Source organism: Tamandua tetradactyla, chromosome 4, assembly GCF_023851605.1.
Source record: "Tamandua tetradactyla isolate mTamTet1 chromosome 4, mTamTet1.pri, whole genome shotgun sequence".
NCBI classification, from domain to species: domain Eukaryota; kingdom Metazoa; phylum Chordata; class Mammalia; order Pilosa; family Myrmecophagidae; genus Tamandua; species Tamandua tetradactyla.
The window spans coordinates 183,229,336-183,252,323 of record NC_135330.1 but is presented as its reverse complement, the minus strand read 5'-3'; the positions used below and the strand labels follow the sequence as shown (position 1 = coordinate 183,252,323).

At 40.8% G+C, this 22,988-nt stretch overlaps 1 protein-coding gene across 10 annotated transcripts in view; it reads right to left on the bottom strand.

The window, feature by feature from the left end:
• Positions 1 to 22,988, bottom strand: part of MCF2L (MCF.2 cell line derived transforming sequence like) — a 331,118-nt gene that overhangs the window by 291,564 nt on the left and 16,566 nt on the right. The gene's annotated exons all lie outside the window — the stretch shown is intronic.

The following is a 22,988-nucleotide window of genomic DNA, read 5'->3' as shown; positions in this document are numbered from 1 at the left end:
TGTGACCTCTGGTTAGATTACTACCCTGGAGTTGTGACCCAACCAATTGTGAGTGGGACCTTTCAATTAGATAGAAAGGTGACTCTGCCCATCCAAGGTGGGTCTTAATTAGTTTACTGGAGTCCTTTACAAGGGTAAACATTTTGGAGAAAGCTTAGATGCAGACATTGAAGAGACGTTCGGAGATGCAAAGGAAAATGCCAGAAGGACCCACAGGATCTACAGGATCTACAGACGCCAGGAGAGGAGCCCAGCAGGCATTGCCATGTGCCTTCCCATGAGATGCTAAGAAAGCCAGAACCCAGAGTTTTGTCCTGGAGAAGCTAAGTGAAGGCCTACAGATGCTTAGAGAGGAAACCACTGGAATCAGAAGCACAAAGCAATGAACTCGGAGCAAGGACCTCAGACGCCAGCCATGTCCCTTCCCAGCTGACAGAGAAATTTCAGATGCCATTTGGCCTTTCTTTGGAGTCAAGGCATCTTTCTCTGGATGCCTTAGCTTGGACATTTTTAAGGCCTTAAAACCGTACACTTGTAATTTAATAAATACCCTTTCTAAAAGCCATTCCATTCTTGCATACTGCATTGTGGCAGCATTAACAAGCTAAAACACAGTTTATAAGGCTAAGTGACCTTCTTTATCTCTTTTTAAGACTTTGAATTCTACATTGTTAGATATCAAAATTACAACTTTTGTTTTCCTTTTATTTGCATTTGCCAGGCATGCCTTTATCAATCCTTTTATTTTAACCTTTCTGAATCTTTTCTTTTAAGTGTATTTCTGTGTACAGTGTGTAATTGATTTAGTTTGTGAGCCCATCAGAGTTTTTCTTTTAACGGTTAATGATCAATATGTTTGGACTCAATTCTGTCATTTTTTTTTTTTACTATCTATAAACATGTGCTGTGTGTATATATTCCCATTATGCAAACCATTTTGTTTTATGTTCACTTGAAATATCTTTTGGCATTTAGGAAAGTTTTTTGTTCTAATTGTTACCTTTACACTAATATCTTCCTATAATTCCCTTACTCCGTCCACCTTTTTGGCTATTAACTATTAATTCTCTACTACAAGCAGCATTGGAATAGGATAATGACCTCTTTTCTCCCCACCCCCTTTCTTATCTCCCAGCCAGTGATTTGAAGTTAACATCTCTAAGCCAATACATTACCCATTTCCTCCCAATGTTTATATTTTTACTTTGTCTACACTGTCAGTGCATAGAGCAATTATACACCATACCACATCCCTCAGCCTATGTTGTCTTCTTCTGCATTTTGTACCAAAATAATAAGAACACATTATATTTTCCACTGAATAAATGAGAATTGAGTTCTAAAGAGCTATCTCCTCTCTTCTATTTCCTAGTGCACAAGTCAGTGTGCTCTTCTCTCTATGGGTCAGTGAGGGAAGGCGGTGGCTTAGTTGTCAGACCCTTTCTCCTTTAAGTCTCCAGGCACCACAACTACCTTAACTTCAGAAAACATAGAAAAAAGTCCAAATTGCACAAGGGACAGTTCAAAAAGAGATGGAGAGGCTTATCACAGCAACTTCAAACTGTGAAAGATTTTTCACGAAAACTCTGCATTTCATGAAAGAGGTATAAAACTACTTTGTGTGTCTGTTTATTATAGGAAGAGAAGGGAAGATAAATATTAAACATGCATAATTCAACCATGCCTTGATATTTTAGGGAGGAGAAATTATTCAGAGAAAGTTTACGGTTGTGGAGTCCTCAAAGCATGGAGAAATTTAATATTGCATTTCAAATACATTTATTTCATGGTCTACTTGACTTAATAAATAAAAAATTGCATTTCAGAGTCACAGATGGTGCTGATAAAAGTGAATACTGTTACCAAGAATGTAAGCCAAAAAGTTTCCTATCCAAGTAATGAAATTACATTTTAAACTAGCTAAAACAAAACTATAAATACATAATTATAGAAGAAATAAAGCACATTAAAATATTTTAATGGAGAAATATCCACACACATACAATCCATACATGGTGTACAATCAATGGTTCACAATATCCTCACATAGTTGCGTAATCTTCACCATGATCATCTTTAGAACATTTGCATCACTCCAGAAAAGTAAAAAAAAAAAGAACTCATACCCTCTCTCTCATTTACCACTAGTATTTTAATCTACCCAATTTTTTTTTTGCATGGGCAGGCACCGGGAAATGAACCCGGGTCTCTGGCATGGCAGGTAAGCCACCACGGCCCACCCTAATCTACCCAATTTTTACCCTTTATCTTCCCCTATTATTTATTTTTGGTCCTTAATTTTTTTTAACTCATCTGTCCATACCCTGGATAAAAGGAGTATCATACACAAGGTTTTCACAATCACACAGCCACACTGTAAAAACTATAGAGGTATACAGTCTTCTTCAAGAATCACGGCTACAAGAATACAGTTCAATACTCCAATTCACCATAAACTGAAAAAGGATTTCTATATAATGCGTAAGAATAACCTCCAGGATAACCTCTTGCCTCTGCTTGAAATTTCTCAGCCACTGAGACTTTATTTTGTCTTATTTCTCTCTTCTCCCTTTCGGTAAAGAAAACTTTCTCATTCCAGTGATGCTGGGTCCCAGCTCATCCCTGGGAGTCAGATCCCACATTGCCAGGAGATTTCACCGCTTGGAGTCATGTCCCATGTAGGTGGGAGGGCAGTGAGTTCACCTGCCAAGCTGGCTTAGAGAGAGAGGCCGCATCTGAGCAACAAAAGAAGTTCTCTGGGGGTGACTCTTAGGCATATTTATCAGTAGGCTTAGCCTTTCCTTTGCAGGGAATAAGCTTCAGGGCGAGCCCCAAGATTGAGGACTCAGCCTATTGAACTGGTTGTCCCCGCTGCTTGCAAGACTATCAGAAATTCCCCAGATGGGGAAGTTTAGTATTTCCTCCTTTCTCCCCAGTCCCTCAAGGGGACTTTGCAAATGCTTTTTTATTCTCTGTCCAAATTACTCTGGGCTATGTTAGGGCATCACACTGGTCCATACAAACCAACAATATCTAATGCCCTATTTAAGATTCTATGTAATTATGGTGTTCAAATAAACTGACCATACACGTTAAACTAGATAATGTGCTACCCAAATTATAAATTTTCAATGAAATAAAAATTTCTCCCTTTGGTCTCACAGAGAGGTTGAGGTTTGAAAACACGGGCCCTATCGTCCTTTCCCCTGTATTCTGATACACCTTAGTCCTATCCAGATCAGCTTCATTCATATCTTTAGATGAAGTTTGATCACTTTTTCAGCTTTTTTTTAACAGCTGCTGAATAGGGTAATGCTGGCTTTCATAGCTCAGTGCTCTAAGTCTCAGAGTCACAAAAATACTCAAAGTTTATATATAGGTTATATACAAACAGCTCAGTATCTCAGAATTTAGAGGAATACCACTAATAGCACTTAAATATATGTGACTGATAAAGCACATTTAATAATAATTACAACCACAATTTGCATAGTGAAAATGGTTTCTGTTTTTCAAAGCATTGATTCAGGACAGTTAATTCTTAGGTATGAAATGTTTAGGTAACATTTTTAGGTATGAAAATATTATTTTAATATTGCAGAAATTGCAGATCCTTACCTGACAGAAACAAGAAAATGCCTAAAGACTAAAGTTATATTATACAAATTTCATTGCTTTTACACAATTTGCATTAATCAAATCATCTCTATGGACACAGAAAAAAAAAGTAAAAGAATGGTCAAGAGATGTTAGGTCCACAGATAACAAATGCCAAGTACAAAGGGTTGTGAGACTCCTTCCAATAACTCATTGGTCTGTGAGTTCAGAGCCACAGTAGTGTGGGGGGTAGTGGGGAGGTAGTGCATGTGGGGGAGCAGTGCATGGACAGAGCTGATGGGTTGGTGGGGGGCACTGGTTCCGGAGACAAAAATGATGGACACAATTAGAAGAGTCTTCAACTTGCAGCAAAAAGGCAAAATGGCCTTTAGAGCTCCTGCAGCTTAGATGAGCTTCCATTCCTTCACTTGTAAAATGGGTTAGCTGATCATGACAGTCTATACCAGCCTTCAGTATAAGATGATTATTATGAAGAAGATTCTTGAGTCTCATTTTTGCTAAATGAATTGAAATATTATATTACTATGCAGAAAATGGTGTTGTTCCCCTTATTATGTATATCATCTATAATACATTCCAAAGAGACAAAGACCAGAAGAAACTTCAGCCAGCTGAATGACTCTCAATTTTCAGGTACCAGCTCTGTCTTTGCTTCATTATCTGAATGCTTCTGAATGCTTCAAGTCAAGCAAATTAGGAGAAAGACTTCAATCTTTATCCCCAAATTTTCTACCTGGCTTTTCCCAGTGCTTGGTCCTCCCCTTATTCTTTTTCCAAATCTTACTGCCAAATGGATGTGCTTCCTTTCTATGCACAATTAAGCAAGAACAAAGGTTTTCTTCACTCTCAAGCCTATCAAGATGTGGAAAATCAAAGTAAACGATGTTATTTGCTATTGCTTTCCCTTCCAAGTGACTGAAATTCCTAAATCTTAAACTTTAACCAAGCTGGTTTCCCAAAATGAAGTTCAAAGTTCTTGCTTTCCCAAATGAAACCATGTTATCAGCCTTTGGATAGCTAATAATTTCCCTGTTCTGGATTGGATTTTTTGAAAAGGCTAAGTGCTGCATTTAAATATCTCCCCAGTATATATACTAGAGTTTAAATTTCTCCTCTCCTTGACATACCATATTTCCTTATTTGCAATTGCTAAAAATTAGGAAGACAGAAAGATGACTTCTGCGTTTAAGAACTTAACACTCAAATAGGGGAAATGACAAAAACTCAAGTAAGTATGTCATCAGTTTTGTTTTTTTTTAAAGGCAAGTTCTCTAAAAAGATACAAAGTCCCAGGGGATTTCAGATTTCAGAGTCAGAGGAGGAAAGCTGAGGAAAAAGTAAACAGAAAAGAGGATGTTTGAGCTTGGCCGTGATGAGTGCGCCCGATTGGGGCAGGTGAGTTCAGGTAAGGGTCAAGACTGCAGGCTAGAGGGCCTGGAAACAGCTTTTGCCCTGGGCTAGACACTTAGTTTGAATACTCCCAGAGCGAAAAAGGAGAAAGAAAAGACCCACATTTTAAATCAAAGCCCACAAACTGCAAATTGCATGAAAGTACTTGCAGCATCAGAACCGAGCAGCACCTTGTAAAGGCAGAGCCAGGAAGAACAGTGGAGAGGCTGCTCCCTAGGGAAGGGACTGCTGGCCTCAGGCCTGAGATGGGGAAGGGAGGAAGGAAGGGCTCTGAAAGTGCCAGAGGGGCCAGATTCTGAAGGGCCTGGCAGACCCCAGTGGGAGCCCTTGGGGGGTCTGAGCAGAGAGGGACATGATCTAACTCAATTATTAGAAAGCTCATCTGGGAGTGCAAGGGTGGTTCAGTGGTAGAATTCTCACCTGCCATGTGGGAGGTCAAGGTTCAATTCCTAGCTTATTTACTTCCCCCAAACAAACAAAAACAAAAAGCAAAGAAATGAATGAACAACAAAAATTCAACGAATGGTGCTGCAAGAATGAGACACTCACATGGAAAAAGAATAAAATGTGACCCCAGCCATACAGCATGGGGTCCTCGCTGCTCTTTTGAGAAGTGGCTAAAAGAGAAGATAAACAGAAGAAGCATGACCTATACAGAAGCTAATAAGGTAATAGGTCTTAGGCCAGAGATGGATGAAAATGGAGCAGCTGCAGATGGTGAGAAGTGGTTGGATTCTGAATCTTTTTCAAAGGTAGAGCCAACAGGATTTTCTAGATTAGATGTGGAATGCAGGAGAAAGCACAGTCAAGGAACATGCCAAGGGTTTGGCCTGAGGAGTGAATTGCCATCAACTAAGAAAGGGAAGGCTGTGGAGTAAGCAGGACTGGAAAGTCCTATCAGACATGTTGGTGGAGGTGATGAGAAGGCAATTCAACATGGTATTCAGGGGAGAGTCATGGACTGGAATATAAATTTGAGAGTCATAGTATATAGACTGTATAGTGTGTTGAATAGTGACCCCCATTCACCTCCACCCAGAACCTCAGAATGTGGACTTACTTGGAAATAGGGTCTTTGCAGATGTAATTAGTGAACAATCTCTGGATAAAGTCTTTCTGCATTTAGGGTGAGCTCTAAATTCAATGACTGGCATCCTCATAAGATGAGCAGAGGACCTAGACTTAAGAGAAGATGGCTATGTGAGGATGGAGACAGAGATGGGAATCACACTACCATAAGCCAACGACACCAGGAGCCATCAGAAGCTAAAGAGGCAAGAAAGATCCTCCCCTAGAGCCTTTGAGAGAGTCTGGCCTTACTGGCAACTGGAGTTTAGATTTCTGGCTTCCAGAACTGTGAGAGAGTACATTCCTGTTACTTTAAGCCACCAAGTTTGTGATGATTTGTTACTGCAGCCCTCGGATACTACTACAGACAGCACAGGAACCAATAAGACTATGGGATCCTAAGGGACTGAGTAGATAGAGAAAGAGAGAAGGTTTTAGAACAGGAGTAATAACAGCATCACTGAACCAACATGAATTCAGTAGAGAATGAAAACTCATGATTTAGGGAAGGTAGGGGAGAACTGCGGGAGCAATGCCCTAGAGTAGGCAGGAGCAAGGGGTTTTGGTATCCAAGTGGAGGACCGACTTCCAGTAGGCATGAGGAAAGGTCCTTCATGGCGACAGGAAGGAAGGCAGGTTGTGTGTAGGTGCAGAGCTAACAAGTGAATAGATGACCAGTGGAATCTCTGGAAACTCTCTTCAATTTGATTCAATTCACCCTATAAAGTATGAATCAGAGTCATCCATCAGGAGAGAGTGAGGAAGGAAAAAGAACATTTGGAGTTGTGGAGAGAAGAAAAGAGGTGAATTGGCTATGTAGGGGAGTGAGAAACTGAACACCTATGGAGGTAGAGGAAGACTGACTGAAGCATTGAAGACCCACTTGAGGCTCTTGGTCACATATTTAAAAGCAAAACTCCCCGCTTAGGAGGATACTTTTATAGCCTTATTGAAGTATAATTGACATATGTGACATCTATTTTCATTCACACAAATACAGGCATGGCCTAGTGCGCTAGTTAGGCTCATGTGTTAAATTGGCGAGATAATGGTGCCCAGTTGTTGGGTCAAGCAAGTATTAGCCTAACTGTTACTGAGAGGACATTTCATGGACTTAAATCATCAGTAAGTTGACTGCATCTGTAGCTTGTTAAATTTACAATCAACTGAGGAGATCCCCTTCAGCAATGAGAGAGGGTTCATCCAATCCGCTGAAGGCTTTAAAAGGAGGAGTGATGACTTCAGCAGGCAGAAGAGAAGTTTCAACTCTACCTTAGCCGGCCAGCTTCTTTGGGGGAATTTTCAAAAATCTTCATTGGAGTTCCCAGCTTGCAGCCTGCCCTGTGGAATTCGAACTTGTGATTCTCCACAGTTGCATGGGACAATTTTATAAAATCTGATAATATTTACAGGTATTCCTGTCAGTTCTGTTTCTGTAGAGAACCCTGACCAATACAACTTGACTAAGAGAATTGGATTTAACCAGGATAGTGGTTTTTCCAGTTAGTGCAATGAGGTGGGAGGGCTCTGGGAGTTGAGATGAATGCAGGGGTGTGACAACTGACCACATAGCCAATTCACCTCTTTTCTTCTCTCCACAACTCCAAATGTTACCAATGCTAGGTAAGGAGGGGAGAGAGAGGAGGTAAAGTCAATCGATTAACTCCATTATTTCCCCAAAGACTCAAAGACTCAAAGAAAAATAAAGAATCAAGCAGGGACTCAGCCTCCTCCCACAACATGGGACATGACTCCCAAGGGTGGAAGTCTCCCTGGCAACAAGGGAAAGGACACCTGAGTTGAGCCAGGACCCAGCATCATGGGATTGAGAAAGTCTGCTTGGTCAAAAGGAAGAAGAGAGAAAAGAGCAAAATAAAGTTTCAGTGGCTGAGAGCTTTCAAACAGTACAGAGGTTATCCTGGAGGTTATTCTTATGCATTATATAGATATCCCTTTCTCGTTTACGGTGTATTGGAGTGGCTACAAGGAAGTACCTGAAATTGTTGAGGTGTGTTCCAGTAGACTTGATTTCTGAAGATGGGTGTATATCTATATAGCTTTTATAATGTGACTGTGTGATTGTGAAAACCTAGTTAGTGTCTGTTGCTTCTTTTATCCAGGGTATGGGCAGATGAGTAAAAAAATATAAGGATAAAAAATAAATAAATAATGGGAGGGAGGTAAAGGGTTAAAAAAAATGGAGTAGACTGAAATAGTAGTGGTCAATGAGAGGGAAGGGTAAGGGGTATGGGCTGTATGCGTTTTTTCTCTTTTCTTTGTATTTATTTTTCTGGAGTGATGAAAACGTTCTAAAAATGATCATCGTGATGAATACACAACTATGTCATTATATTGTGAGCATGTGATTGCATACTATGGATGGAATGTGTGTGAAGATTTCTCAAGAAAAATATTTTTTAAAAAGGCAGGGACTCAGAAGAATTTTAAGATGAAAGTTCAAGAAATAGAGACCAAAGCAGAAATTAATGAATTAGAAATTGGAAAACCAGCAGAACGAAAGCTTAAAATGATTCCTTGAAATTAAATAATAAAATAAAGTATTAGCTAACCTAATCAAGAAAAAGAGGGGTGGGGAGTACAAATACTCAAATATCAAAAGTGAAAATGGGAAAATAATCTTAGAGTAAGAAAAAGTTTAAAAATCATAAGCAACTATTTTGTCTAATTCTATGCAATTAAGTTTAAAAGCCTAGATAAAATGGATAATTTGGGAAGAATATATAACTTCTCAAATGGCCAATTTCCATGGGGGAAAGAGAGAGAGTTGCCAAAGAGCTACCCCCACCCAAAGCATGACACTGAGATGCTATCAGATGGGATTCTACCAAATCTTTTATTCCACTGATACTTTACGCTCACGGCATAGAGCAAGGAAAATGATTTCATTCTTTTCATGAAGAGAACATAAAAAAGAGTGGTACCAAAATCTGAAGACTGAATAGAAGGAAAACTACAGATCGATCTCATTTATAAGTTTCATAAATAAAATGGTATCAAATGGAATCCAGCAGCACATTACAAGAATGATAAACATGACCAAGTGAGGTTTATTCCAGGAATTCAAGGACAATGCAAAAAGGATTTACTATGGGCAGTTCATTAATATATTGCATCATAATAGCATATCTAAATTTAAAACGTTATGATTCCCATCGGCACTATGGAAACATGACAAATTCAACATTTCTTTATTTTATAAAGCAATAAAGGGGGCGGGCCACAGTGGCTCTGCAGATAGAGTTCTCGCCTGCCATGTTGGAGACCTGAGTTCGATTCCCAATGCCTGCCCATGCCAAAAAAAAAAAGCAAAAAGGGGGAATTCATGAATATTCTAGTATGATATAATATAGATAGTATCACACATACACACATATATGCTAACGTACCTATATCATATTGAATAGGGAAATTATAGGAGGCATTTTCACCAATAATTAACAAGTCAAGGATGTCGATTATCACCACTATTATTTAACATTGACTGGAGGTAAAGGAAAGAAATTAAAGATATAAAAAAAAAAATTAGCAAGGAAGAAGTAAAACAATAATTAATTGTAGATTATGTGGTTGCATAGTTGGAAAATCCATGAGAATTTCTTTAATAACTACTGCATTTAATAAGAAATTTTGGTAAAGTAGCATGGTGTAAAATAAATACATTGAAATCAATAGCTTTTATTTAAGTAAATTGGAAAATATCAAAGTAAACACTCTATCTACAAAAGCACAAAAGATAATACGTGGGAATAAATTTAAAGGCATGTAATGATCTATAAGAGAAAAATATTAAAATATTACTGAAGAACACAAAAGTTAAACTAACACAAAGATATACTTGAATAGGAAGACTCAAAATCATAAAATGCCAGTTCTCCCTAAGTTATGTTAAACTTTTAATGTGATCGCATATAACATGGCAACAGATTTATGTAATTAGATAATATGAACTTTGGTTCACATAGAAAAATAAGCTAGTAAGAATGGCTGGGAGAACTCTTAAAAAAGAAGAGCAATAAGGAAAAGTAGCACGATCAGATATTAAAACATACTATGAAGCCTCGATAATAAAGGTAGTATGGTACCAGTAAATGATTAGGCAAATGGACCAATGAAACAAAAAATTTCAGAAATAAAGCCAAATACGTATGAAAATGTAATATATTACAATGGTAACATTTCTAATCTTTGGAGTGAAGATAGAAATTTTAATAAACGGTTTTAGGACCGACCACCAAACTAGAAAAACCAAGTTGGATTTATACCTTACGCTACACGCAAAATAAACTCCAAATAGATCAAAGATTTAAGTGTAAATAAATGTACACAGAAAAAACTGGAGGAATTACTTTTCTATTTTTTGCACGGGCAGGCACCGGGAATTGAACCCAGGTCTCCAGCACAGCAAGCGAGAACTCTGCCACTGAGTCAGCATCACTCCACCCTGGATGAATTACTTTACAACACTGCAGTAGGAAGGTCTTTTAAACTATGGCTAAAAATCTAGAAAGCACAAAATACTGAATTCCAACACATTTTAAAAATAGGCAAAAAAAAATCAAAGTCAAGAGAATAGAAATATGAGAAAAAGTACTTTCAATTCAAATCACAAAGAGTTAATCCCCCTAATTTATGAAGAGCTCCTGAAATCATTAAAAGATCAGCAACCCTATAAGAATTGGGCAAACAAGAGCTACAAAAAACTCAAACAAATAAGAGGATGCTCCAGCTCACTCATAAGCCAAATGCAATTTAAACCTACACTGAGACAGCATTTTTCAACTCTCAGATTGGCAAAAATATAAAACTCAGACAACCTGCTTCCATGGGAGAACATCTAGAAAAAGCTGCTGTCATAACTGCTTGTGAGAATACAAAACGAAAACCCCACGGAAAGCAATCGTGACTGAGGAATACTGTCAAAATGCATTTACCCTTTGGCTCAGGCTCTGGAAATCTGAAACACAACTGTGTACATACGAGACTGTTTATTACATTATCCACCAACGGTGGCCCATGAACTACGGCACATCTACACAAAGGATGAATGTGTGACTGTGAAAAAGAATGACAATGTTCATTCGTTATTAATGGGGAATAATCTCCAAGATACATTAAATAGGGAAAAACTCAGAAAAGTGTTTATAGTATGCTACCTTTTATATAAAACAGGAAGAAAATAAGAATGTATTGGAATACTTGGCAGAAGGTCCAAGGAAGGGTGCACAGGAGCCTGATAAAACTACTGCATGCAGGATTCAGGGAGGACTGGCCCCAAGGTGTCAGGGTGAGGGTGAGACTCTCAAGGTGTCTCTTTGTAGGCTGTTTTGATTTTTGAGCAATAAAAATGTGTGCTAGCTGTTACAATAAAAGGAAGGAAAGAAGGGAGGAAGGAGGGAGGGAGGGAGAGAGGAAGGGAAAGAGGGAAGGAGGAAAGAGAGTAAAGATAAAAGTGAAGAGGAAAGGAAAAAGAAAAGAACCCAGACTGGTTTGCAAATGACGGATGAGAAAAGACTGCAATTGTCAACAGGGGCTTAACTACAAATGTGAAATTTCAACTTGACATGAGGGAGCAGGACGTACTGAAAGTTTCTGAGCAGGAAAGTATACAGATACTCTAGATGAAGAGTGATCTAGCAATGATCTGCAATATTCAGAAAAGGGAAGGTTTGTTTAGTAGGGAACTATTTTAAAGCTCTTGCATATTATATGAAATGAAATACAAAATTAAAAACATTTTTCCAAAGCACAAGTGAGAAGGCTTCTTGATATCTACTTGTTAGGCTGAATTCATCGCTCATTCCCGGGTCTAACATGGTACTAAATATTGGGGATAAAGAGAGAGCAAAACTTCCTGACTACACAGAACATACAGAGAAGCTACCCGTCCCGTACATTTTAAGGAGGAAAAGGCAACATATGTTTGCAGTAAACTGTTTTAGCAGCCCATCTTCCCAAATCAGGGACTTTTTGAAGTGTGATGTAAAATAATTCTTAACTGAATGAACAAAGATCACCTGCATTCCCTAGACAAAGTTGCCAGTAATATTAAACAAGGTCAGTACTAAGGTAATCTTGGAAAATTCCCTGCATTTGAGAAGCTGTAAACCTTGACACGTCAGCTTTCTCACTGAGAGATAATATTCTGTTCGGGGTTGTAACGCACACGCACACCACTGTCCACTCTCTCATGAAACTAGGAATGCCAACTGTCCAAGCACTGTGTCCTCGGCAGGGAAGTCCTTTGTGGGCACCTTTCCCTCCAGGCCAGCGAGAGAGGTCAGGGGCAGGGCCCAGGAAGGCTTTTCCCCACACTCACTGGGCCCCTGGGGACGGCTTCCGTTTTAAGAGGCAAAGGGAGCAGCGAAGCAGCTGATGGCTCATAACACAGGAACGTTGGGTGCAGGACAGCCCCAGCTTCCTCCAGATAGCCTCCGGGTGAGGGGCTCTCGCCTTTGGCCTACTCTCAGGCAGGGAAGAAGAGGCAGGGACCCTGGGAAGGTCGAAGGAGCCCTGGGCTCAGAGACCAACCTAGGTTCTGGTCACTGAATGGCCACAGCAGGTCCCTCAGCCCTCGTTTTCCACCTCTAGAACAAGAGGCTTGGCCTCCTGCAGTAGGTCATTTTCTTTTTCTTCTTTGTTTTTTAACAAAAGGAATAAAGTCCTTTCTTTGAATAAAACCTTGAGCCAAAGCTCAACATGTGTAACTAATAAAAAGAGTTGCCTTGGTAAGTCAGATGTCTCAGAGATGTGGTTTCTCTCCCCTTCTCAACCTGAGGACTGCAATTGAAAGCTGCTGGACAGTGCTAGCTAAAGGTCTTCCCAACTCCAATAGTGAATTCCCAGTTGGTGAGCTCAACATGTGCCTTTCTTTCATATCCTTTGGTACGTAAGGCTGTCTCAGGCTAGACTGTATCAGAATCCAGGACAAAAATAGAGGATTCGCGTTGTTCTACATCTGCTGTTAGTCAGCTCTGTTCTCGTAGGTCTGGGTTTGTACGCAGGTGCTTCACAAGCTGTGTGAGGGGCAGCTAGGTTCCCAGGTCCTTCACCACCTCTAGAAGCCTAGCAGCTTTACTTCTATCCATTTTACATATTGGGAAGCCATCCAAATGTCGTTTGGAAAAGGAATATTGCTCAACAATGTCTGTAGCAGTATTTGCAATAGCGAAAGACTCAGAACTAGTCAAATGTTCATGAATAAAACATAGTCCAGCAGGAAGAAATATGAAGATTTCAGGAGCTCTTCATAAATTAGGGGGATTAACTCTTTGTGATTTGCCATGGAGTAGTATGCAGCTTATAAAATGAATAAATAATTTATCTATCTCTATATATACTGCTTCTGATAATCTAGGTTCTGTGAGAAGGAGAGTCCAAGATAGGATTAGAAATACAAAAAGTTTATGAGAGAAAACACCTGGGAAAGAGCTGGGGTTAGCTAAGAAAACTGTGAGTTCCCACTGTAGTCTGAACACAAGTAAGGGAAAGAGGGAAGGAGGGGAGGTGGAAGCACTCTGGACTTCAGGGCAGTTGTGCAGTGCTGAAAACCATTCAACAAAGCCATTTTGGGCAGTCCTTGAATCAAACTCCTTGGATTCTCAAAGGAGTTGTGCGTTTACTGGAAAAAGCCTGCCTCAGTCTCCTGCGTGGTCAGTTACCACCCGGGAGCCGCCTGCTGGAAGCATGTCTTCAGATGGCAGCAGTGATGAGTCCAAAGCATAGCAGTTGGGCTGCTGGTCAATTAGGCTCCCTACAGTTAGAGATCTCAGAGGCACATTCTCGTGGCCACCACAGAGCTAGAGAGTGATGTCCAGAATTCATTAGGTTAAAAGATAAAAATAAAAACATGGTTGTGATGATTAATTTCATGGGTCAATGTGGCTAGGTTATGGCATCCAATTGTTTGGTCAAGCAAGCACTAGCCAGATTGTTACTGTGAGGGTATTTTGTAGATGAATTTAAACTGTTAGTCAATTGATTGCATCTATGGCTGATTGCATCTACAATCAACAAAGGAGATGGTCCTCAGCAATGAGGTGAATCTTCTCACCCACTCAGTTAGAGGCCTTAACGTGAAAACTGAGGATTTCAGCTTTCAAAAAGAAGGATTGCTTTCTCTGTTTCAGCCAGCAGACTTCTGGGGAATTCAACTTTCCCTTCGTTGTGTTTGCAAACTGTAGCCTGCTCTAGGGAATTTGGATATTCTAACTCCCACAGTCAGTGAACCAATTTCTATAATAAACCTTTTAATTTTTTACATATATGAATCCTGAGAGAAGGTGGGAATAGGAAGGAGGAGACAAGGGTAGACTCTAAACATTTCTGAATACATCTTTTTCCACATTGGAAACATGTAACTATTTTATATAATTATGAAATAGAATTGAAATTACAAAAGGAATCACAACAAAAAAATAGAAAAATGAGTAAAACAAAGGAAACTATGTATCAGATTGGTGACATAACCAAGGGACTTCAAAGCATGGTGATCTGGCATACACAGCTAGACAGATAAACTAGATGGATAAAACACAGGACTCTGCAAACTGAAAATCAAAACTCCAAATTATTTCAGTTATCATGTTATTCATGGTAGAACTGGTATTCTTATTCCGAGTCTATTAGATGTATATTACATATGAAAGCACATATGTTGTCACTGGAAACCTGGATTTTTACCAAAATATATATACAAAATCTAAGAGGTTGAGTTAAAACCCTGGAATCCTAAAACCAAATTGAAAGTGTCAGTATGAACACAGGTATACACGTCACTTTTTTAGACAAACTGTGAGGTATAATTTGCATGCAGAGAAACACACTCATTTAAATGTATAGTTTGATGCATTTCGATAAATGTACACACTTGTGTAACCACCACCACTCAGGAAATGGAATATATTCGTTATCCAAAAAGTTCCATAATGCCCTTTGCAGTCAATCCCCACCCCTCACCTTTGACCCTAGGCAACCACTGATCTGTCTTCCGTCATATAAGATTAGCTTTGCCTTTTCTAGAACTTCATATAAATGAAGTAATACAGAAGGTACCCTTGTATGTAACTTCTTTTGCACAGAATAACATTTTTGAGATCTGTAGTCGGCAGCTTGTTAGTTTTTATTGCTAAGTAGTACCCCATTGAATGAATTCAAATATGTTTAAAATTTAAAACATATCATATATCCTAGTCCTGCCCATTGGAAAGGCCTAGAACCAATGGACAACCATGTAGCAACAGGCGTTGCGAGTGCCTAAGCTGAGCTCTCCTCAGAGAGTAAACAGATCCTAAAAGATAACTGGAATCATGTCTCATGGATTCAGAGGCCAACTTGAAGAGGCCTTTAGAAACTGGTAAAGGCAAAAAAAAAATCAGGCATTCTCACCTCACCTTTGCCAAATAAACCGTAACTCAAGGGAACCAAGAGTTAGGGAGGGAAATTTCTCGTTATACATTATTTCCAGCTAATAAATGAAAAAGAAATGAGAGCATTAGAACATCAGCAGTTTGCAGCTCCTAAGAATTAATTAACAGATCTCAGCTGATCGTCAATGGCTCCTAACATCACTGTGAAAAGACTGAGGGTTTGATTCAGGTTCTAACTACCAATTTATAAAAAATGCAGGGACAAAGAAACATGTTAATTGACAGTGAGGATGTAATATGCAAAATCAGGTTATGGGAAACGCCACAGAAAAAATGACCTGGTCAATTCAGTAAATAAGTGAAATAAAAGAGAGAGAGAGAGAGAGAGAGAGAGAGAGAGAGAGAGAGAGATTAGATTAATCTTTATAATAGATTAATAGAGATTTAGCTACAACTGCACCCAATAATTGCAACATGTAGATTTATTTGGAATTTGATTTGAATAAACATATCATAAAAGAAATTGAGGCAAAGTATAGACTGGATATTTGACAAGTATTAAGGATATGTTCATATCGGGGGATAATATAATGGTTTTTTAGTTATGCATTTTTAAAGAGTCTTAACTTTGAGAGATACATACTAAAAAATTTACGGATGAGATGGTTATGTCTGGGATTTGCTTCAAAATAATAAGGAAGTAAATGGAGACAAAACCAAGATTGGTCATGAGTTGATAATTTTGTGGAAGCTGATGTTGGGTACATGGGGGTTCAAAATAGTGTCCTTTCTTAAGTATATTTAAAGTCCTGTAATAAAAATGTGTGTGTGTGTGTTTTCAAGGACTCGTTCTTGTTGTTGGCAGGTAACCCTCCCCTGATCGGAGCTCAGTCACTGTTCAGGGAATCCCAAATGCATGAGCAGGAACTACAATTCTCTATCACGTGAGTCAGAAGCTCCGGGGGCCTCACATGGAGGGGTGGGGAGAGAGGGTTCACCAGGGCCCAATCCCACCTGTATTTCTGGTTTCTGATGATCCTGAGTCCCAGACCCAAAGGCATGTTGTGTCCACACCTTGTTCAATAGCATTCAACTGAGCGGGGGTGGGGGGTGGAGGGTGGGGGGAGAGACCCCAACACAGCAAAGGCCCTGCGGTTCCTTAACGGCGGGGGGCACAGTGCCCCAGCACGCCCTCACCGCGGGCCTAAATGCCAAGGGGCAGGCCCTGGGCTGCGGGCAGGGAAGGCGGCCGCCCTCTTCTCCAGGCAGACAAGGGGTCAGAGTGGCCCCGAGGAGTGGGGGCTGCTTTTCCCCTGAGTTGCCAGGTCCATCGTACTCTTCAAATGGGGCGTTATGGAAGATTTTTAAGCACAGGAGAGACCCACCTGATGTGGGTTTTTATAAAGCTACCTCTCACCACGGCAGTGGATTAGACATGAAGGCACAGACTTGAGGTAATGAGCAAATATGCCCAAGTACAGAACCCCAAGGCTGACTCCATGGCAGATAACACAATACAGATGGCGATGCAGGGATGGGTTTCCAGGGTATTTAGGTAGTGGGGCCAACAGACTCCACGCTATTGGCTGAATAAAGGCAGTAAGGGAAGAGTCAGTGACTCTAATATACCTCTAAGATTTTTAGAAACTTGGAATATGAGTAAGAAATTTCAGATACTAGAATGCTTAAACAAACAAGCAAAAGGCCTAATCACTGTCAAGTGCTCTCAAAAGCCCTGTTAGGAAGCACCATCCTCCTGAAGCGAGCCCAGCAGAGAACCTGAAGGAGGGCTGACCCCACCCTTCCCTCTGTCCTGGCCCCACCCCTCCCTCCAAGGACACTTGGCAAAAGTCAGCCCTGCCCAAGCCTCCGGCAGGAGGGGACCAGGTGGGTCCCCAAAACAGCGGCAACCCTCCTTTGCTCGGCCTCCCAAACCCTCGCCAGGCCATCTCTCTCACCTTCTAGAAGTCCTCAGCAGGGAGCAGGGCCGGGCACAGCGGCCCCTCACTGCAGCAGTCACGGGAAAGCCCAAGCAGAGCAGACGGGATGCCCAGAAGTTAACAGGCTCCAGGGCAGTGGCTGAGAGAAGAGGTGGTCTAAATCCTCCAGCCCACTTGCTCCTCTGGGGGTAACATGGAGGCCGCTGCGCTCTTTGAGGACACTTTTCCCATCTCTTCTCTCTTGACCCTCGACATCCTCCCTGTGGGTGAGGTGCTGACACACCTTCCCCGACGTTTCCACAGGGTTCTCTGTCTCGCCTTGACACCTTGGAGTCTGATATGTATGGCATCCCAGCCAGACGTGCAGTTTAGCAGCCAGCACACAAGTACTTGTTGAGAGAGTGAGCCAGGGCTCCGCCACTGAGGCACCCTGAGTTGAGAAGATGGACAGCGAGAGCCCCATGATTGGGGACAAGCTCCCATGGGCAGGAGTCCCTGACCCTAAGATCTGGCCTTAGGTATTTGTTCAGCAAACGGGGACTAACTAAACGAAAAATGCACATTTTTGTATCTAATGTCTTCTTCCCTCAAGGATGCGGCAGCCCCACCACAACTGGCCTGAGCATTTCCACGGCACCCCCTGAGACGTGGGGCCATGTGACTCATTGGGATTATCTGTTAGAATATGCTATATACTTGAAGACATTTTCCTTTTTTTATAAAAAGATTACCAAAAGCCATCTCTTTCCTGGTCTTAGAGTACTAGCCATTTAACCCGCATTGGGCAAATGACAGTGTCAGCTAATTTTTTCCCACCTGATGCTAAAAACCAACGCCAACGACAAAAACAAAAAACTTCATTTCCTTGAAGTACCAGGAAGCCTAAGGACGACTCGATTTAATAAGGATTAGGGAAAAACTTAATAAGGAAGCAATTTGGAGGAGAGGAAGAAGTTAAAAACATTATTCTGCATCGTCTATGTCTGTGGCACTAGGTATTATAATAAGGAACTAGAGAAGTCACAGGCCTTGTTCCCAAAAATCTAACCCTAATAAGGGCACGAAAGACAGCAGGTAAAAGGGGCCAAATCCCTAGTGACTACACCACCAGAATTGCAAGACGGGAGAGAAAACCTGAAGCTAAAGTGAACAGATAAGCCTTCCTAGAAGGAGGCATTTGACCGGGGCCTTCTGAAGATAAGCTAGCATTTCAGAAGAGGAGGTGGTAGAAAGACATTATTCCCAGGAGATAGAATGGCATGCGTGAATTCAAACAAGTAATCACTGCCCAGTGCACCTGGGCAGGGCTCTAAGAGGAAACACGAGTGCAGGGGATGGCGGAAGGTCTGCGCAGATCCCCTGCAGGCAGGCACATGGCCCGCTGCAGGAGGGGAGGCATCCGGGTTGGCTGCCTGCACCACGCACATGGAAGCAGCAGCAAACAGCCACTGGCTGCCAGGTGGCCTGCAGCCCACTTAGGGAGGCTGGAAGACCTGCTATGCAGACACAGGGACCACCAAGCTATGCAGACCCAGGGACCACCAGGCTGAGAGCCATTCCCCAACTTTGCCATTGTGGGGAATCCTTCCTGGCCATCCCTCTGCAAGAGTTCAGGGCTGGTGGATAATTAATTCCTGGGATGGGAAAACAAAGTTGGACCCTACGAGAGCCTCTACTTCTTCTATGTCACCCTCGGTTTCAAGTTAATAAATCAACCCAATCAATATCTGTTGCACTTGCTAAGACTGAGCTCCTGGCAAGGTACTTCAGGAGACACAAGAATGAGTAACACAGCCCCTGTCCAACTTATGATTTGGGGTAAAAGTATCAGGGACTGCCCCCTTTCAATATTTTTGCTAATCAAAGCCCTTTTCCCAAGGTGCTGCCAGCAGAATTTCAGATAAACTCTCCCAAGAAAGATTATTTTCCCTTGAAAATTGTTGGACAACCTAACACCTTGCAAATAACCATGAGCTCAGTTCCAGTGAGATAACAAGGATTATGAAATTTCCTGTGAAAATAACACCTGCCAGAAAAAAACCTGCTTGATGAGAAATGTTCTCCTATGAATAAGGTGTCAACAGCAAAATAAGAAGGCCAAACTGTTTTGATGCCTATTGGTTTTCCAATCTAATTTCCTTTTATGCTGACAGAGATAATAAGGTTTCTACATACAGAAAATAAAAAGAGAAAAACATTATATTTAGGTGCATGTCAAGTCTCTTGTCAAAACTATACATATTTTGTGTTATTAGTATTTACAAAATTGCTATCATAGTATATCATAGTTTTTATAATTGGCAATTTCACTTATTATAGCATAAAATGTAACATGAAAAAAAATCACCTTAACAGCTAAATAAGTTAACTAAACCCCCATTACTATAATTTTGCTTTTTTTCCCCCACATTTCCATCATTATAAATAACAGCTGTGATAAACATCTTTGCTTATGAATCTGTGACTTTTTTTTTATTCCTTTAGTTTAATTCCTAGAAGTGGAGAGTGTGGATTGAAAAATAAAAATGTTTGGACAGTGGCTCAGCAGGCAGAGTTCTCGCCTGCCATGCTGGAGACCTGGGTTCGATTCCTGGTACCTGCCCATGCAAAAAAAAAAAAAAATGTTTGGAGAGTTTTATTTCCACACCAAATTGTTTTCCAGTACAGCTACAAGGATTTGCAGCAGAGGGTTTTATATTTTTGCCAATAAAAATATAAGAAAATAGCAATGGGAAAGTTTTGGTAATGGATGGTGGAAATGGTAGCATAACATTGTGAATGTAACTAATAGCACTGAATTAGACAGCTGAATAGGAAAGGCAAAATTTTAAGTCCCATAAATGTTAATAAAATGAAAACTAAAGACAAAACCAAAACCAAACATAAACACATGGAACCGCACACCGCGAACAGTAAATCCTTAGTTAAACTACGGACCATCTCTGGAAGACAATTATAAAAACGTGCATCGATCAATTGGAACAAATGTACACACCAATGCAAGTGGTTAATAATAGGGTGTTACATGGGAACACTGTTTTATGCATGATTTTTTTCTGTAAACCCACAAATTCTCTAATAAAATAAATGGAAGAAAAAAAAAAGACCTCACTGTTAAATTCACATTTCTCATTTGCATTTATTTAGAGTACTGAGAGGGTCAAACACCTTGTCCTTGTCATGGTATATTATCTCCTCAAATCTTATTATACTTAATTTACTGTGAAGGTATTCATCTTTCATTTGGCTTTGTAAGAGAAATGCATAATATAAAGCATATATCTTTCGTCTTGTTGCAATTTTTTTTCTAGATTGATTTTTGATGGGTAATTTTCAGATGCATGGTTTCATGTCCAGGTAGAAAAATCTCTTTCTTTTCAATTTTCCCTTCATGTCCTTTAATAGAACACATTCTCTTAACTAATAGATTTCCAAACTTATCTGAGCATGAGTTGCTGTTCAGTTTGTCAAATGCATTGACCATTTGCTGTTCAATTCGACAACTACATTGACTGACCCCTAGGTGCTGGTGTAGTACTGCCCGAATACTGTTAGGATACGGCACAGGGAAAATGAAGATAATCACACAGAACACTGGAGTGGGCCCCACAGAAGGCTGATGGCATTGGTCCCTGAGCCTGGCTGAGCCCTACTTAGCACATAAGCCCAAAGCCCTGCTCTCGTGTACACAAAGGTAAGGAGACACCACCCTCTCTGCAAACTGCTCAGTGTCTTCTAGAGACTGGACACAGCTTGCTAAAGATGACAACCAAAAAGATCTATGTCCAAATGGTAGGTTAAAGGGTCAGAAACCCACAGAGAAGAGGGCTGTGAACAGCTGGCTTACACAAGACCTGCCTGATGGAAAAGGCGATATTTTTGCCCATCTTTGACAGACAGACTGGATACTAACCAGGAAAGTGGGGCAGGATCAGCTGGGGGAAGAGAATTCCTCTGCAGCAGGAAAGAAGTTCAAACAAAGCAAAAACCAACCACACAGATGATCTCCCTTAACACAGCTGAGAGAATCTTAGATAAGCATGTAAATAATATTTATACTTTGTTTTGGTGACTAAATCACATCACCTTCTCCGCTGATTACATAATGTAAAACACACTTTCTTCAGAGGCAAGTTTGGCTATTTTTAAATACTGCTTTAATGATACAGCACATATTAGAAAGCACGGAGTAAAACCGAAAAACTACTACATTCTGATAAAACACTAATGAACACACTCCTGCTACTGAACATGCCCCTGCAGTGGGGATGTCTGCAGAGAGCTGGGGAGGAGGCAGGTGACTGCTCATGAGATCAGCTGGCAGCACCTTTCGCTTTCCAGACATCTTCAGGCTACGTGAGGAACATTTCCTCAGCAGCTCAAGATCATCACACTTAAGACTTTAAGTCATATTCATTGTAACTCAAGGATGAAAAACACCCAAGTCAATTCCACTTAGAATGGCCTAGACGATCCCGAGTCACAGACGCCTCAGAAACCAGAAAACATCCCGGGAAACCTCCAAAGGCCTTAGAGAAGATGTTGACTGGGGTTCTGCTCCCCTCCAAGCCTCTTCTCAATGGAGACCCGTAGGTTTTACCCGAGAGTCGTGGGCCTGGCTCTCCCCCCTGCCTGGCCTTGGCCCTTTAAAGCTCTCCCACACACTTGGCAGCTGACATTAGGAGAATACCAGTCATGCTTCCAATATTAATTAGGAACATGCCAGCGTTCCCCAAACGTTTGTAAATTCATGTGCAGTGAACATGTTCTTTGAAAAAAAGAAAGAAATCCCAACTCTGGTTAGCTCTCTGAGTAATCTAAAAAGTCTCAGAAAGAGTCGAGGTATCAGTCAAGGTTAAATTGAGAAGTTAATAATTTATAATAGCACTGGAAGCTCCATTTCCTTCTGTTCAAGAAATATTTTCATCTTTTGAAAACGTCCCATTTGGCACTCATAAAACTGTAAAGAAAAGACTGAAAAAGTAATGCTGTACGGTGGCACGTTCTCTCCATGTCATCATACCTTTCTTTAATGTAGCATACGACTGGGAGCACCTCTCCTCATGATTATCTGTTGCAATCTTAAATGGCACACAAGGAAAAGCAAATGAACCCCCTGAGAAAATGACATGAGCTTTGGAACATAAAGTACCAGGAAGTCCGACATCTATCAAATTATTTAAGAGAGGCTTCCGTGGGCACCCAGAGAAACCAGCCAGTCATTAGCACATAATGGCTAGTGTTTCAGACACTGGGCACACAGGAGCTGCCTGAACACCACCTTCTTGGAAAACCAGCCACTGGACTCATGAAGGCACAACTCGACCCCCTGACAAGGCCTCAGTCACAACGACTCAGTCATTTTCCATTAAGGTCTGATTACAATCCATGCTGGAAACACTGGCGATAATCAAAAGGGCAATTTCCTTTCAAGCAGCAGTTTCCTGTGCTCATTTTCGCCTTTCCCCAAATCATTTTCAGCACAAGTTAATTGTTGCTGAAAACCCCTATGTGAATATTTCCTCAAAATTTAAATGACATCGCCACATCATGTTCCAATGCTGGG